The sequence below is a fragment of the Trachypithecus francoisi genome, unplaced genomic scaffold, assembly GCF_009764315.1.
Source record: "Trachypithecus francoisi isolate TF-2019V2 unplaced genomic scaffold, Tfra_2.0 Lachesis_group8, whole genome shotgun sequence".
NCBI lineage: Eukaryota > Metazoa > Chordata > Mammalia > Primates > Cercopithecidae > Trachypithecus > Trachypithecus francoisi.
This window is the reverse complement of record NW_022681473.1, coordinates 61977344-61989646: the sequence shown is the minus strand read 5'-3', so window position 1 is coordinate 61989646 and position 12303 is coordinate 61977344. Positions and strand designations below refer to the sequence as shown.

At 38.8% G+C, this 12303-nt stretch overlaps 1 pseudogene across 1 annotated transcript; it reads left to right on the top strand.

Annotated features, from left to right (window-relative positions):
- Positions 1-10004: 10004 nt before the first annotated feature.
- LOC117081329 lies at positions 10005-10945 on the top strand (annotated as a pseudogene). Its single transcript, XR_004436149.1, has one exon. The product of XR_004436149.1 is annotated as an olfactory receptor 52B4-like (transcript).
- Positions 10946-12303: the final 1358 nt, after the last annotated feature.

The following is a 12303-nucleotide window of genomic DNA, read 5'->3' as shown; positions in this document are numbered from 1 at the left end:
AGCTGGGAACTTTCAGAACCTCACTTCCTACTCACAGAGGTAGAAGAAGATAAAATCTCCAACATTCTTTGCGATGTCACCAGGAGCTTTTGGCATATTCCATAATCTCCATCTTCTTTGAACATGTAAATAACAAACATGCAAATATGAAAGGTGGTGGTCTATACTCTAATGAATGACAGTCAGACAATATCTCCAAGTAATCAGAATAAGAGACATTATTGTATGCACTTTAATTATGAATGGAGGATTATGAATATACAGAGGAAATTATTATTTCTGTGTGGGAAAGCTGAATAAGGTGACACTTAAAATTGAGTAGTTTATCATAAAGTTAATAATGAAGACAGAAAGGAAGTAGCATAAGAAAAGGTGAGTGTACAGATCAATGCACAGGATGTTTCTGAAATATTTTCAGGCCGGGGTGGCTGTTGCATAAGGAGTACTGAGGAGAACAAGGGAAGTGATGGTATAGGCAGGATTTTCCTGAATGTGAAGGGCCTTGATCACAACTTCACTCTTAGGCCCCATCCTTTACACAGGGGCAGTTATTAGTTTAGAAAGATGACCTGTTGATGTTTGTTGGAACATTGATTGATTGAAGACACTGAAGCCTAAAAGGCCAGTGCTGTTCCAGGAATGGAAAATACCTTATTGTATTACAGTCACAGGAGAATTTAGCTAATGTTTATTAAGCATCACTTTATGCCAGGGGCTATAGTATGCACAGTGCACTTCGTACGTTCTTAATGCAGGGAGTAGACATCCACTCTTAGAACTGGCTAGTATCCCTATTTCACACTTAAGGAAAGTGAGTCTTAGACAATATGAATAACTTGCTACTTGTCACAAAGCAGCAATTGATAGAAATGAGATTTGAAACCTCTGACTTCACCACATACAGTTTGCTCACTTGTGAAGAGGGTCAAGGCACCTCTTTATCTGAGACGAGGCACTCCTTGTGCTCACACCCCAGGGAACTAGGCTTAGAAGTGACTGAAATTAGGTAAAGAGTTATTTCTGGGGGATGAGGAGGGGTTGCAGTTCTTGATATTTGAGAAATTCTCCTGTTGGTAGAAATGAACATGTAACTTCATCATTTACTTCCTAGCATATTCTTCTTGACTCATTAGTGGATTCATTCACCAGGGATATTTTGAGCATTGACTATTTTTTCCTGCATCATGCCATGTGCCTGAGTCCTAAATAGGTTTATGGTTTCAGAGAATGGTGGGCTTGTGAGTAAATAGGTTTACTGGTGTGCATAAGGAGTACTGAGGAGAACAAGGGAGGTGGAATGGCTTCAGAGAGTGCCTTTTGAGAAGAGAGCCATATTGAATCCCATTTTCAATGGAATGAAGAAATGGAGACAAATAATAAAATACACTCTTCATGGGGTTTCTAAGGATATTAAATAAAGGAGTATCTTAAAATATTTAGTTGTTGGCTAAGATATATCTTATGATCAGTAATATTTTTTCTTCCATTCTAGTTCACACTCTTGGTGCATCCCCTTCTTTCTTTCTGGAGGATAATTGGCTCTTAGTTATTTTTCACACCTGCTAGGATGCCCTGGCTGCCTCCACAAAGCTCTTTCCAATGTGTGGCTTGGGGCAGGTGACTACAGTTCCCTGCCACTTGCAGGGCTCCTTTCATATTATGCCAAGAGTTGTTTGCAGCCTACATCAATATATTTTATGTTTTCTCATGGTGCCTACTAACTATTGGATTGCTCCTTTTTTCTGCCCTTTAGTAAATTCCATCTAGCCCACGTTCTCTCACCCTCGCTTCTTGGATCCTTATCTTTCACTTCTGCCATAAGCAGAGACTTGTGCCTCTGGCATATATATATTTATATATTTACCACATATTTCAACAGTCTCTAAGAGTCCTTTTACCTCTGGCCTGTATGATATAACACCAGCCTGGTTCTTACATTATTTCTGGAACCAGTACCATCCATAGATGTCTAATTCACTCACTGGCCTCAGACTGAGACTTCAGTACCAGAAACGAGATCTGTGATAAAATTCAGCCTGTTGGGGGCCAGGAGTTGGGCTGTTTATCTTCTTTCAGAAGAAACCTTGAGGGAAGCACTTCAGCCACACTCTCTAGGGAAAGAGCTATTGCCACCAGCCTTGCCCTCTTCCCAAGTAGGCTGAGTCTCTAAAACCACTTCCCACCTCTCTCCGTTCCTCCTGCTCCTTTTCTCTTTTGCTTTTCTCAAGATGCTCTGATACAAAATCCTTTCCCACCTAATCTAGCCTTACAACAGTCTGTTTAAACAAATGTTAAACCAATTTTTAATAGGCATATGAAGTCTGATGATTAATATGTGTTGATGATTTATAAAGGTATGTTCCTCATGAAAAGTATAATGTTGAAGTTATATTGATCTCCCTGACTTTCATAAGTTTTAACTTTCACAGTCGTGAATAATGATGCTTAACTCTGTTACCTAAGATATATGTGTACCTGCTTAATGGTTAGTAGAAAACATGTGAGTCATGATTATTTTGGACGCATTTGTATTTCATTGTTTGTCTTGACTGTTTTTTTTTAAAATTTTTTCTTAATTTTCAATTTGATTGTGATGTGCCAAGGCATAACTTTCTTTGTTTTTATCCTCCTTGATGTTTGCTTAGGTTTTGGAATATGTAAATATATGAGTTTTAACTAATTTGGAAAATTTTAGTAATTATTTCTTAATTTTATTTTTATCCCATTCTGTCTCACATTTCACTTTGGGACCCAAAGCAAACTATTTTTAGAGCTTTTGAGATTGTTTCACCAGTACCTGTGGCCTATTCATTTATTTTTCTGTTCTTTTTCCTACTTCTTTAGTTGGATAATTCTACTGATGCATCTCATATTTAATTATTAGGAGAGGGCTACTTGGTCTAAGGTAAATGTATTTGTAGATTTGTTAGGTATTAACGATATAACACCATAAGGGTTGTGCCAGTTTTTCATTACCACCAGCAATTCATGAGCATGTCTTTTCCCTCCTGACCTTGCCAGCAGGGTATGTTGTCAAGCTTTTGAATATTTGTCAGTCTGATAGTGTGGTTGAAGTGTGGTTGAGAATCCACAAAAATGGCCACTAACAATTCCTCCCTCTTCTGAACACATGTACCGTTCCTCCATCATGACATGTTGTTTATTACTCATCTCCTGGAATCTACGATGGCCTTATGACTTGCTTTGACTATTACAATAAGGTCAAAGTTATGCATTTGAATTCTGGAGTATATACTTTCAGAGGCCTCGCAACTTCCATTCTGTCGTCTTGGAGGCCACCAGCCATGTAAATAGCTTATGATAGACAAATAAATAAGAGACCATACGGTGAGAGATGCCATTGAGGGCAACTGAGGCACAGCAGCTGACAACCATAAAGGCAAGGATTTTGCTTTGTTTACTTATTTGCATTGTAGACTTCAATTCTTCTTGGCATACTATAGGAACACAATAAATATGTATTGACTGAAAATATTATTGAATAAATAAACTGATACTATGAATGATAGAATTATGTGACATCAGTTGCTGGATGTAAATTTTAAGGTGCTTAGGTACCATAAAGTCTGGAGATTCTCCAGCTAGAGACATCTGATAGAGTGAGTTTTGGAATGTTTGAATGGTGTAGGATGATGCCAGGAGATACTATTTTGGGCCTATCTCATTGTTCAGTTGCAGAAAAGTCTTTCTTAAGAATTTCCAGCCGGGCGCGGTGGCTTACACCTGTAATCCCAGCACTTTGGGAGGCCGAGCGGGCAGATCACCTGAAGTCAGGAGTTCGAGACCAGCCTGACCAATATGATGCAACTCATTTCTACTAAAGACACAAAAATTAGCTGGGCATGGTGGCATGCACCTGTGATCCCAGCTACTCGGGAGGCTGAGACAGGAGAATCACTTGAACCCGGGAGGCAGAGGTTACAGTGAGCCGAGATCGCGCCATTGCACTCCAGCCTGGGCAAGAAGAGCAAAACTCCATCTAAAAAAAAAAAAAAATTTAACCTTTGGGCAGTAACTAAGGCAGTTAGGCATTTTGCTGTAGGCGACCTTTCCAACAGTATTTCCCATTTCGTGTTTCACAACTGTTCCTCAAATACAGAACATAATTCATTATTTACCCCCCTTTTGTCATTCTATGCCCTTCTACCTCTGAGTCCTTATTCTTGATTTTTCTGCCAGGAATATCCTCCTTATTTGACTGATTGGTGAATGTGTACTTAGATCTCAAGAATCATCTGACATCTTAGCTCATTCATAGAGCATGTTGTAACCGTCCTTATACTAGGTAGTTTAAGCTGATACTTTTTCTAATTAATTTTTAAAATTGACAAGTAGTTTTATACAATAGGATGCTTTGATATACATATACATTGTGGAATGGCTGAATTAAGCTATTAATATATGCATTAGCTTACATAACCTTTTTGCAGTGAGAACACTTGAAATCTACTCTATTCCCATTTTTCAAATATATAATATATCGTAATTAATTATTGTACACCATGGTGTACACTAGATCTCTTGTACTTATTCTTTCTAACTAAAATTTGTGTCTTTTGACCAACATCTCTCCAGTCTTTCCCACCCCACAGCCTCTTGTAACTACCATTACACTCTTTGTTTTTATGAGTTCAACATTTTTAGATTCTGTATGTAAATGAGATCATGCTGTATTTGGCTTTTGGTGCCTGCTTTTTTCTCTTAACATAATGGCCTCTGGATTCATCCATGTTCTTGCCAATGACAGAATTTCCTTCCTTTATAAGGCCAAATAGTATTCCATTGTGTATATATCTCACATTTTCACTAGCCTTTCATATGTTGATGGTCACCAATGTTGATTTGATATCTTGGCTACTATGAATAATGCTGCAACAAACATGGGCATACAGATATCTTTTTGAAATATCAGTTTTCTATCCTTTGAATATATACCCAGTGGTGAGATTATTGGATCATATGGTAGCTCTATTTTGAATTTTTCAGAAACCTCTGTACTGTTTTCCATAATAGGTGTACTGTAATAATTTATATTTTGCCGACATTTATTGTGAGGGAATCTGGAAGGCAGATATATAACATTAGGAGTAGGAGAAGGTAAGAAACATGAGTTTCAAAGGAGTAGTAGCTTCTAAAAGAAAGTGAATGAGCATTAGTTTAGAACAAAGCCTGGGAAATGTTTTGGCATTTGCAGTAAAAATGCCCCCAAATGGGTGTAACTGTTTAAGATATTAAGAGCTCCCACAGATTCTAAATAAATGGCACCAAAATGCTAATGGAGGAAAATACTTAATGAGCGGGCTTTGCTTTTTCATTTTTATTTATTTATTTTTTCACTCTGTACCGTAAATTCCACAACGGCACCTGTCTTCACTCCTGTATATCAATGTGCCTGGCACAGGGTAGGTTTCAAGTTGAAAAATTTTGACTTCTCTGCAAAAAAGATTTATAAATAATTATTAAAATATTAAAAATTTCCATCAATAATACCCTATACAACATAAAATGAAGACATTGCCATAACAGTTTTCTTCTTTTGAATATCAAATATTTAATTAGAATAATCCAGAACACCTACAAAACTTCATATATAAGTATATTCATGACAGAATATTTTTAATAGAGAGTAATGGAAGCTATATAAACGTTCAACAATAAGGGAAGGATGTAAACATATTATGGCATGTCACCAATGTGAAATATTTAGTCACCCATTTTATCTCAAGAAATATATATAGAGTACTATGTACATGGCATTGTGCTATACTGGAGACAAATGCAGCTGTGTTAATGGACCTGTGTCGTGATAAAAGTGTACTGTATTTGAGATTTCTGCTAAACAAGTAGATTTTAGATACTCCTGCCACAAAAACTAGCAAAAATTCAGTAACTTTGTAAGCTAATAAATATGTTAATTTGTTTCACTTTAGTAACCATTTTACTATGTATACTTATTGTATAACATTATGTTGTATACCTTAGACATACACAATAAAATTTATTTTAAAAAGTAAGAACGATTTCTTGAAATGGGAAAGAATAAAGGAGCTATGTGGGTCATAAAACACTTATTTCCATGAAAATGTTCTATATTATGAAATTAAATAAAAGAGTATGGTAAATATAAGACAACATAAAAATAAATAAATAGGGAGGAAGCTTAGGAGGCTATCAATGAAAATGTTCTATGCATTATAGAATCAAAGCATTAGTTCCCTAGACAAAATTATAGAAACACATTTTAAATGGACTTGATTTTGTTTAGCATTCTACTATGGTGCTGTCAATATAGTCAGCACTTAACCCATATTGGTGGAATTGATGGAGAATGAGTAAATGAATGCTTGAGAAAATCTGTAGGATTTCAGCTCCTGAAGTGTTTCTGTGCCTTCTGGAAGTCAAGGTTGAAGAGGATGGTATGGAAGAAGCTTTGGGGCCTTGTTGAAGGTCTTTAGTCACATTCCCACTCTCTGCCCTGACCTTCTCCTTCTGAAACCACTCTCTCACCAAATCCTCTCTCCTGGACTCATGGAGCCTCTCAAGCATGCTTTTCATGGTGAGCTCCCAGCATCCATGCAGTGAAAGAGTTAAGAGCTTTACAGTGATGTCACTGGAAGTAGAGGAGCTCCTAGGGGAGAAGAAAGTCATGTGAATAAGACTGTGGTCCCTGAAGATGCTGAGAGAAAGAATAGTTTGTCCTGCAGTTTCTCCTCCAGCTTGGTCCACTGGTCACTGCACACAGTCTACGGTGTGGGGACACTCTGGGATCAAGACAGGGGCATGGCTCTAGTTGGCAACTCCTGATAACTGAGACAGGCTCTTTGGGGTGAGGAGAGGTATAAGGTGGCACTGACAGCATAGCCTGGTGCTTCTGTGGGCCCTACCTATGGTCACGAACCACGGGGTTTGACTGAGTGTGGGGATAAAGGAGGTGAGAGAAATATTGAGTATATTGATGAGAAACAATGATGAATTGCCTTCATCATTTGGCCACTCTATAGAAGTCATATTTGGAATTCTCTATCCCCTGAGAACAGAGTCAGAGAGAGTGGACCAACATGTTACTACAGAAGATTTGTGGCTTCCTGTAAATACTAGTGAAATGAGAGGCAAGAGGCTTGCTTCTAGACGTCCTTAACTCATTTCCTCTGCAACCCTGGGAAAATTGCCTTCCTTTCTGGGCTCTTATAGTTAGTTACACGACAAGATTATTCTAAAGCAGGAGTTGGGAAACATTTTTGGTATAGGCCTAGAGTAAATACTTTAGGCTTCAGAAATGGTCTGCTTAACTCTGTTCCACAAGAGCTCTCACAAATGATATGTAAACAAATGGAAATGGCTGTGTTCCAATAAAACTTTATTTACAAAAGCAGGTAATGGGCAGGAATTGGTCCATAGGCTGAAGTTTGAAGATCCCTGGAATTAAGTCCCAACCCATATATTTTATGTCTCTCATTCAAGGTTAGGAGCTTCAAGATTGGAACTGGGGAAGCTCAGGGGTGTTGCCCTGTGAATTGTGCTTCTGTGACAGTCCCCTCTTCTGGCATAGGCTAGGGATTTTAAGACTGGAGGCAGTGGTAAGAGGGATTCAAAATGGGATGACTTAGATAAGTCATAAATTATCTGTGTGGGAGTGAGTTTGGGTAATTAATGATTATGTGTGAATTTGTGAGGGTACAAATGCAGGAAATGTTAAAAGTATGTGGGTGTGAAGTGTCAGAGTGAAGGGCTGTTTGTGTAAACTGTAAAAATGTCAGTATGTAAATCTTCATTAAAATTTGTGAGAGTGAATATGTGTAATGGTGACTGTAAGAATGAACATGTGTGAAATATGCACCTGAATGGAAGAGTGTGTGAGTGTGTGAGTGTGAGAGTCTGTGTGTGTGTGTGTATGTGTGTGTGTATTTTCAGCTGGCAGAGATGGAATTTGACCCAGGTAGGTCTGACTTGAAAGCTCTTATTTTTCCTATGTTCACTGTCTTACATGTTTTAGAAGTTCTGGCATGAATAGGAGAATTGGAACAGAGTGGGGTGGAAGCCCGGTTTAGGTAATCAATATAACAAAATGGAAGTTTTAAATACTGATGGAAGCTTTGCTAGTTACTAACAAGTTGTTTAACTTTGGATAAATTATCTGTCGGTTTCTTTGTGAATAAACCAGTGATAATTTCAATTTCATAGGTTTGATGTGAAGATTAGAAATAATAATTGTATATGATATGCAGTAGGTATTTAATGGTTGCTATTATAAAGCTAAGAAGTATTAGTAACAGAATTGAAGATTATGAGTGACAGGAAATGAAAAGTGACATTAGATTGGGCAATCGTAATGTGACAGATCATTTTAGAGAAGGAAACTTTTGTGGCATGTTGGGGCTATCGGTACCATGGCAGTGGGTGAAGATCAAGAGGGAAGTGAGAGGATTACTGAAGAGAGAGCACGTCCTTCCTTTTATGACACTGAGGTGAAGGGGAGACAAGACATCCGAACGTGTTTACTCAGTAAGAACAAGGAACGAACAGAGAGGGAGAGGTTAAAATTACTGGAGAGTGACCGACTAATGGAAAAACGAAGGGTTGGGTTCCAGTGCACAGATGGAGGGCTTAGCTTACAGCAGGAGGAAGAGGGAAAGGACAACTTGAGTACAAATAAATTTGTAGATGGCAGAGTGAAGGCGGTGGAGTTCAAGGGAATTTATAACTGACAACTTTGTTTTTCTCCTTGTCAGGAAATCACCATCACCCAATGAATGGGATCTAGTGGAACAGGACAGACATGAAGTGATTAAAACCTGGTCTGGAAAGCCAAATTCCAGCTCCATCATTTGCTAGCCCAACGACCTTGGGTAGGGATGCTACTTAGATTCTCAGAGCTCTGTGTGGTCCCCTATCAGCAAAATGGAGGAAATGACAACAGTTATCTCAGGCTGTGGTGACTGTAATAATGCACATAAAGCCTGCAGCACAGCACCCCTCCTAAATGATTCTTGTCTCATTCTCCAGTCTCCTCCATTCCCCATCCATTTTACACAATACTGCAAGAGAGAAAGCTACCTAAAATGTAAACTTTACCATGACATTCTCTCACTACAGATCCTTCAGTGATTCTCACTACTTCAACATCAATCTAAAGCCCTTAGAATAGGACTCAAATCTCCCAATGATTTGGCCCCTACCTCACTCCCCTGTATTATTTTCTACAATTTTATTATCCCTCTCATGTCCTCTTTGCACTAACCCCTCATAATTATAATTTTCCTCCAAACTCTATGTCTTTTCAGATCTCTATGACTTCATTCAAGTTCTTCCCTCATCACATTTCCTTACTTGGCGAACTCTTACTTATTCCTCAAGGCAGCACTCTAGAAAGCCTTTTCCGAACCTGTAGGGAGTTCTTCCTCTTTCCACAGCTCTCTGTGCTTAGCTTTTCTTCTATAGTGTGCATATTAGATGGGTAGACAAGTTGCCTGATTGTCTGACTGCCCCAAGTAGGTCTTCAAGAAACCATGCCTGGCACACACTCAGTAAGTCTTGTTAAATTGATAGGTAATTCAGTTGCCACTTTCCTTTTAAGATGCACATCACATTCTGGTGTTCAAAGTGGAAATTGAAGTGCTTATTATTCGCAGCTCCTAACCATTTATAACAACCTAAGACTGAGATCTATGGAATTCTAGAACCAAAAAGTCCTCTTTTACAAATAATGTAATCCATTCTCTCCCTAACTTTAGTTTTAAGGTGATAAAAGAGACACCCAGAACAGGGAAGTAATTTTATTGAGATCACATAGTTCCTGAATAGAATGGCAAAGAATTTTAGCCCACATTCCCTGACTTCTTGAACAGGACCCTTTTCACTGCTCCATCCAGTGAAAAATAATCTGTTCCTTCTTTCCCTACTCCAACCTCATTCAGCTTCTTGGGAAGAGAGAAGAGGTGACTGCCAAATCCTACATACCAATGCACAGGTGACCTTCCCTGGGCATGGAAACCCACAACTCCACTGATAGCAGCCACTCACTCTTCATTCTGCTGGGCATTCCCGGCTTAGAAGACCAGCACACATAGATCTCTCTCCCCTTCTTTATTTCCTACCTTGTTGCTTTCCTTGGGAACAGCCTCATCATCTTCATCATCATCACTGAACGCACCCTCCATGAACCCATGTACCTTTTCCTCTGCGTGCTGGCTGTGGCTGACCTCATCCTTGGCCTGTGCCCAAGGCCCCAGCCATATCCTGGTTCTATGCTGGGGCAATATCCCTTGATGGCTATGTTACCCAAATCTTCATCCATGCTACCTTCATTACAGAATCAGGAATTCTGTTGGTGATGGCACTTGACTGCTACGTGGCCATCTGTGACCCACTGCACTATACCACAGTGCTCAGTCACGCAACAATCATAAAGATTGGCTTGGCTGTGGTCCTGAGAAGCTTCTGTGTGATAATTGCAGATGTGTTTCTGGCAAAGTGGCTGCCTTTCTGCCGTAACAAGCTGCTGCCGCATACCTACTGTGAGCACATGGCTGTTGCCAAGTTTGCTTGCGCTGATATTTGTGTCAATGTTTGGTATGGCTTGTCTGTCCTTCTCTGTACTGTAGTGCTCGATGCCTTGCTCATCTTAGTGTCCTATAGGTTCATCCTCTATACAGTCTTCCACCTCCCCTCCCGAGGAGCTCAGCTAAAGGCTCTGGGCATGTGTGGCTCCCACCTCGGAGTCATTTCCATGTTCTACTTGCCTGGTATTTTTACTATAATTACCCAGTGGTTTGGGCACCATGTTCCTCTCCATACACACATTCTGCTGGCTAATGTCTGCATGTTGGCTCCTCCCATGCTGAACCCTGTCATTTATGGGATCAAGACCAGACAGATTCAAGAGCGTGTGCTCAGTCTTTTGTCCTCACAGAGGAAATGGTGCTAGATTTGACTAATCTGATGGTATGTTTATCACTAAAGGGCTTCACATTTTTCTGCCTACTTTGTAGAGACTTACGAATTAAGATTCCACCGACTATGGATAAAGTGACTGACCATGACTTTGAAAATCTGATTATCATGTGACCTTGAAAAGTATAGTGTTTAGGGAAGAACATGAGCTTTGGATCAGGATTAGGTTTGAATCCTGGCTTCCTTGATAACAGTGTGTTTGACCTTGGGTAAGTTACTTATTCTCTCAGAGTCTCTTCCTGGCACATCCTTAGGGTGCCAGAAAAAGGACTATCAAAACCGAAGTAACCAAATTAAACCATAAGAAAACTTTACTTACTAGGGCATTACAGTTAAAACACTTAGATAGACTCTATCTTAATGTAATCATATACATATATTTGATATCATTTGAACTATATTTTATTTTAAATTAGATATGGGAGGGTGTCATAATCATTGCATTTATTGATTGTCTTGATTGTACCTTTATCATAGGCCTATGATAAAAATAAATAAAATAAAGTATGAACAGGACCTTGAATATACATGAGACAAAATAAGCAGTGGATACATTTTAAATTGTCTTCCTTTTCCACTTTACTGACTTTGCCTTTAAAATTGCAGTATAATATCTATTTTTCCTAATTCAAAAGGAAGTTGTAGAATCAAAAGAGATTAGAAAATTCACTAGTTTGTTTGAATTTTAAAGGACAATATTAATGAGAATTAGAATTAGTGCTGATAGAGCCTTTCCTCATTTCTCAGGAGAACTTTTATGTGGCAAGCAAGGGTGTACCTGGATTACTTGTTAGTGACTATTGGTGGGGGTAAAAGTTGAGATTCTTTGAAACCTCTACCACTTGATTTATTTTGGTGGAGACCAAGGGAAGTATATCATCTGTATAATGTATATCTCCAAGTACAAAGGTAATCTGATATCCCAAGGTATTCAGATTTTGAGAATTGAGATTCAGGTTGATGTCATTATGACAGTCTCCTCTCATCGGTATATCAATGAAAGGGAGCAAACCATCATTTAAACTGGTCAGCTCTAAGGCAGAAACACAGAGAAGCAGAAAAGCTGATTTTATAATCTACCCTTCTTTTTCTTCATATTTCTCCATGAACCTAGCAAATACAAGCCCCCATTCCCCAGTACATCCTCATTTGCATACACATTAATTCTCTTCCATATTCCTGCTCCAGTTTATTACCCAAGGAACTGGTCGACTTTGTCATTTATTTCGATTTAGCTCTGTAATGTCGTCATCTGAGGATTTAGGACCTGGGTCTTTTCTGTTCTTTTTATCTTTTCTTCATAGGATTCTTTTCTGTCCTATGTTAAAAGAC